Raw genomic sequence first — 6,000 nt, forward strand, 5'->3', positions numbered from 1 at the left:
TCAGTTGTACTATGGTTGGAACGGCCGAAACTGCAGACGACCTTTACAGGTTTCAAATGGAAGAAACAATCCAGTTCATCGAAGATTATGATCCAGCATTCCTAGACCCGCATGCATCCCGAGTCATCCCTAGAATGCTGTTAGCTCAAGGTTATTTCCCTGGAACCCCATTGGGCATAAGGAAGAAGGAATGCACATTCCATCCTTTACCCAACAAATCTACTCCCTTTGGCTTAGGCTATGAACCAACGGAGGAAGATATTGCTGACCGCCTGTCTAGGCTACGCCTTAACAAGGCCAAACAAACCACCCTCCTTCCCCCATATCAAAGAACCCTTAACGGGATGTTCGTTCGGGAAGGAGAAGGACACCCATGCTGTGATTTCCCTGAACCCTTCGTTCAGGATGGCTTGCTAAAACCAGGATTTGAAATCTTACATGACTGCCACACCTTGGATGAGGCACCCCACCCCACCTCACCAAGACTAAAACAACTGAAATATTGGACGACCAGGCTCTATGGACATTGTTTAACGAATCGAGGCCTATGGAGGACGAAACTGTGACGACTACCCTAGCTTTACAAGATGAAGGTTTCGATCCAACCCGGTTAATCGCTCCTGCATCAACACTAGAAGAGATCGAGAATGGATGGGTGAAGACATATCAGTGGGTCAATGCAAAAGGAATAGAATTCAAGATGAGTACCGGTGAAGGACCAAAGTTTTACGAGACTAAACCCAAGGCTTGAGCCACATAGAGCACCGTAGTAAAAAGCGCCTAGTAGTTCTTTAGATTGGTAGAAAAATAATAAAGACTTTAGATGGTCCTAAGACCCCTTAGAATATAGGTCAAGTTTGTTTCAGTGTGTTTTCCTTACTTTCCAAATTAATAAAGGCGTAATATTTCTCCTAAAATTTTTATTCTAACACTAAGTAAACACCAAATGTACTTGCAAAATACAAAAATAAAGAGGCGGCCCACTCTAAGGCCCAACAAACGAGGCCCATTCGGTCTTGAAATAGTGCCATGGGAACCAGTTCCCGAAACCCACAAAATAAACTGCACCATCCCATTCATATCCCCAAAAACCTAAAAAGTCAACCAGTGTTATCACAAGAGTCAATCCATGCAACCCAAAGAAATAAAAGGAAATCAAAATCCAAAACAATGCAAATGTTACCAAAAAAAACAGATTCATAAAACATAATTCCATCATACCCTTCACTAACAACGCGCACCTCAATCCACCCAAAAAGCCTACACAAAGATCTTCATATCTTCCACACCTTAACTCCATTTTCAAAGCCGTTTCAAGTCACGGATAGAAAAAATTAATCCGGACAAAAATGCATCTCACGCTAACAGTCAAAAAAGCCTCCGAATTAGCCTCAAAATTTATTCTAAATACGAGCAAAATCAAAGCACTAAAAAAGGAGAAAAAAGAAATAAATGCAAGAACACGTGAAGCAAAGCGTCAAAAACGACCGCCCAAGTCATTTTCAGCGCCCAGGGCTGGGCGCCGAAATCTTTGACGCCCCAGCCTGGGCGTTGAAACTCTCTGCCTGCCTAAATTTTTTTTAGAAGTGCTCGTCATTTTATCCGCACGTAACGAAAAAATAACGAACACTTGGGGGGTACAGCACGTATCCAAATAGGCTCACCAAAAAATATAGTCATACAAAAAGTAGTCGAATTTCATTTTTTTACGCGACTTACGGCAAACAAAAAACGGCAGACGAAAATAATGATAATACTTCACTCATTTGACCGATTAAGTAATATGCTACCACCTCAGGGCATATCTATTAAAATCTGGCATCCTAGAACTTATTCTAGCCAGAACCACGCGCGACCTGTTTCTGACAAGATACGTAGGCAATCCTTACCAAGGATTCGGTCCAATAAAAAAAACAAACATACATAAATTGTGCAAAAAGTGTTAGACATGTAAAAATATAAAAAAGGAGGAGAAACAAAAAATGAAAATGAAAAAAATAAAATACGCCTTTATTGAAAAATAATAAGAAGGAAAACAAAGTGCTAAGAAATGAAAAAACAAACACAACTGAAATAAATAAAGGGCACCTACACCCTAGCAAGAACTACACTACTCTAGTTCTTCCGGATCATCAAATAAAGTCTTGTAGAGGGCAATGTTCGCAGGATCCACCCCCACAGTCTTCTGCGCTGCCCCAATATCAATCTCCATAAGAACCGGCTCCTGGACACTAACTTGCAAAGATGCCAAGGCTTCAGAAACATTCTCAGTTATAGCCCGCTCAGCCTCAAGGGCACAGACAATGGTGGGAGAAGGATTATTATCATCAACTAGACTAGCCACTGTTTCTACAGGCGGCTGAGCCTTCCTAACCCATACATTGTTCCGGCGACGATCTCCGCGAGAGCTTGCATTTCTTTTAACAACAGCAGGCCCCTTCATGTTAGGCATCTTTTTAGGCCTGAAACTGGAATGGGAAGGAACTTCCTTTCGCTTTCGATCAGGACGAGCTTTCACAGTCTTAATACCATAGGTACGAGATTTGGCAGAATCAGGACCCTCATACTTAACACGAATACGAGGTATCAAAAGCTCAGCCGGCTCCCCATTTTGAGCCTCGGTCCTCACAGCTTTATCATCGGAGCTCATCCACAACTTGTAGTTTTCAGAAAGACCCACAAAGCCATTTGTAGCTACGGCCCAACGCGGGAGACCATCATAATACTTAGCCCACGCTAGAACCCGTGCTTGTGAAAAGGCCGCTACCTTAGGTGGTACCATATCAGAAAAGGGGATAGTCTGCCTTAAACCATATTGACGCATGACTCGGTAAGGGAAAATATAAATGGGTCGAGATAGCCCCAACAAGGAAACATAAACCGATACATCAGAACCCCCCGTCATAGTAGTCAAACCCCACCATGGTACCACCCACTTAATAGAACAGATGCCATAAGTAAAAAAGGAGGCCCATTCGGCCTCGTCCTGGCCTTGGTACAAGTATTTTCGGTTACCCAAGGCTATAGGGCGATAATGTTTAGGATCGGCAGGAGCTTCCAAGAGCCTAAGCCGTTCCACGAGCCAAATCTGCAAAAAACGGGTACGATAAAAAAAAAAAAAAATAAAAAAAAAGAAAACGGTTCCTGGGGCGCAGTTTCAACGCCCAGGACCAGGCGCCGAAAATTCTAGCGCCCAGCCCTGGGTGCTGAAACTCAGCCCCAAGGCAGGACGAATGAAAAATATATATGCGAAAAAAAAAACGTATACATGCGCAAAGAAAAATCGATTACCTGCAGTAATAGGGGGCTTCCCTTAAAATATTCAGATTTGACGTCCTTCTTCAACTCATCCGCACTCAGCAAAGTCTCGGCAACCACCAAAGGCATAATAGAATAGCAACTTTCCATCTGGCTAATCAAGGGGATCAACCTTATGTCACCGAACTCACCATTGTTATTCGACAGCAAATAATGATTCAACAAGCAAAATACAAGGGCTCGAATATTCAATTTCTGTTCGGTCATATTCTTACTAGGCCTAAAGTGGTGTTTTACAAGTTTTGCCAAATTGACCTCATCACCTACAACAACTTCAGCAAGCATGTAAGCATCTAGTCCTAGGAAAGCCCCTATGGTTGTTTTACTCTCTTCAATAGTGCCAGGGGTGGCAGGGGTAGCATTAGTAGGATAACCAAGGATCGCAGCAAATTCATCTGGCAAAGGACATATTTCGTTGCCCCGAAAGACAAAAACATGATGATCGGAATCCCAAAAGCTTAGGGCTGCGTGCAGAAAATTATAGTCAATGTTAATTTGTTGTAAGCCTAAAAGTGCCTCTAAGTGGTATTCTTTCAACAAAGCCTTTTCTGTAGGATTAAGGGCCCGTAGCCAACGCCTAACAGTCTGTTGGAGTGAGAAAGTGGGAATCGACATGACGAAAGCAGAGAGTAATTAAAACACAGCAAAGAAAGAAGGAAATTGAGAGTGATGGAAAATAGGGACGTATCTAGCCTCTATATATAGTTGAACGCATCAAGTGACATCCTGATCCTATTCGAAAACGCGTTAAGAAATCCGAAAGTCAAAATTCGCTAGGAAAGGACTTTCAGCGCCCGAAGCTGGGCGCCCGAAATATTTAACGCCCAGCCTTGGGCGCCGAAAATGCAGCCCAAGGCCCAGATTTCACAAAACGCGGAACAGGAACAGACTTAAAACCGTGTTGCTAGACACGAGGCCCTATGTACGATTAAGATCAAGCCCAAAAGCACCTTTAAGCTCCCAAATAGCAAAAATGAATGGTAAAACTTGGTCGAAACTTAGACTTGTCTCAAGAAACATATATGTACACTTTTCAAAATAAAAAATATCAAGGTCATTCTTCGAAACACCAAAAAATGTTGTTAAGTCGTTGGTTTCTCAAATAAAAAATGTGTGTCTGTCAAAGGAGTAAATCGGGCCAAGCTAAACCGAATGATATTAAACCTTGTCGCCCGAAGACTGAAGTCGCACCCCATGACTTCGCCAAAGTAGCACACCACTATGAAAGGTCGTTCGCACATACGAGCTCGACCCCAAACATGATTAAAAGACGTTATGAAGTATGCGAAAAATGACCACCAAAGCCCCGAGTGCTTGGGGGCTCGCGAAAAGTATACTCCAATAGAGAGCGCGCGATCAAAATCACATTCCCGGGCTGCGCTATACACAAGTCCCGTGTTTGGATAATCTCAAAAAAAAAGAGGAAAAAAAACGGTATTTTAAAAATATCGTTAACAGAAATATACTCAGTGTGGGCCCACTTATAGGACACACCTAATCAGGAAATATTGCGACCCACCAACAGGTTGTAATCACAAAAGCCCTTCTACATAGGCAAAATGAAAAGAAAGTAAGAAATTCAAAATGGGCTCGCCCACCTTCAACGGGCGGGGTCTGCGTCACTAGCCGCGCAGGTCCTCAGTTTTCGAAAAATAAAGTCTTCAAATTCAAAATAGGCTCGCCATCTTTAGCCGGCGGGGTCTACGTCACAAGCCGCGTAGGTCCTTATCTTCAAATTTCAAAAACAGATTCGTCCACTTCTATCGGACGGGGTGTCCACCCTTAGCGGACAGGCTCGCCATCTTTAGCCGGCGGGGTCTGCGTCACTAACCGCGCAGGTCCTTAGTCGATGCAGCGATAACCTTTATCGGTTTTCCCTTTTTCCAAAAATTAAAGGATCGGTTTTCCCTTTTTCCAAAAATTAAAGGATCGGTTTTCCCTTTTTCCAAAAATTAAAGGATCGGTTTTCCCTTTTTCTAAAAATTAAAGGATCGGTTTTCCCTTTTTCCAAAAATTAAAGGATTGGTTTTCCGTTTTTTCAAAAAAGAACGATGTGATTGGTTTTCCCTTTTTTCCAAAAATTAAAGGATTGGTTTTCCGTTTTTCCAAAACAGAACGATGTGATTGGTTTTCCCTTTTTTCCAAAAATTAAAGGATTGGTTTTCCGTTTTTCCAAAAAAGAACGATGTGCTGGATTTTGCTTCGTTTTACGTCCCATAAAAACAAGGGGGTTTTCTCGTTTAACTAGCCTTGAAAATGAGAATCTTTAAAAACGTTTTTACCTCGTGGTTGGGCTTGGCCAGGCCCAATTACACTTTATAGATTTGATTTCGAAAACATCTGTAGCTACTCCGAATCACAAAGTGAGGGAGTTTCTAAACTTCTTTAGATCCTTCCAATAACAAAGTGAGGAAGTTTCTATACTATCCGTTGACAAATCCCAATGACACGGGAGGGATATGTCGACACTCTAAGTGATGACCCTTAAGTCAAATGTTATCACTCGGGGGCTCGTGAGACCCTCGCAAAAACAGGTCACCATGGCTTGTGTGGCGCACTCCGTCTAGTACCTTGACCATCGTCTTATTCCAAGACTCAGTCAAAGTGGGGGCTAACTGTAGACACCTACTTTTGTCCCCATTCCCGAAAGGGAAGGTTCGATGATGAAAACGTAAATCTCCA

Source organism: Spinacia oleracea, chromosome 6 (assembly GCF_020520425.1).
Source record: "Spinacia oleracea cultivar Varoflay chromosome 6, BTI_SOV_V1, whole genome shotgun sequence".
Lineage (NCBI taxonomy): Eukaryota > Viridiplantae > Streptophyta > Magnoliopsida > Caryophyllales > Amaranthaceae > Spinacia > Spinacia oleracea.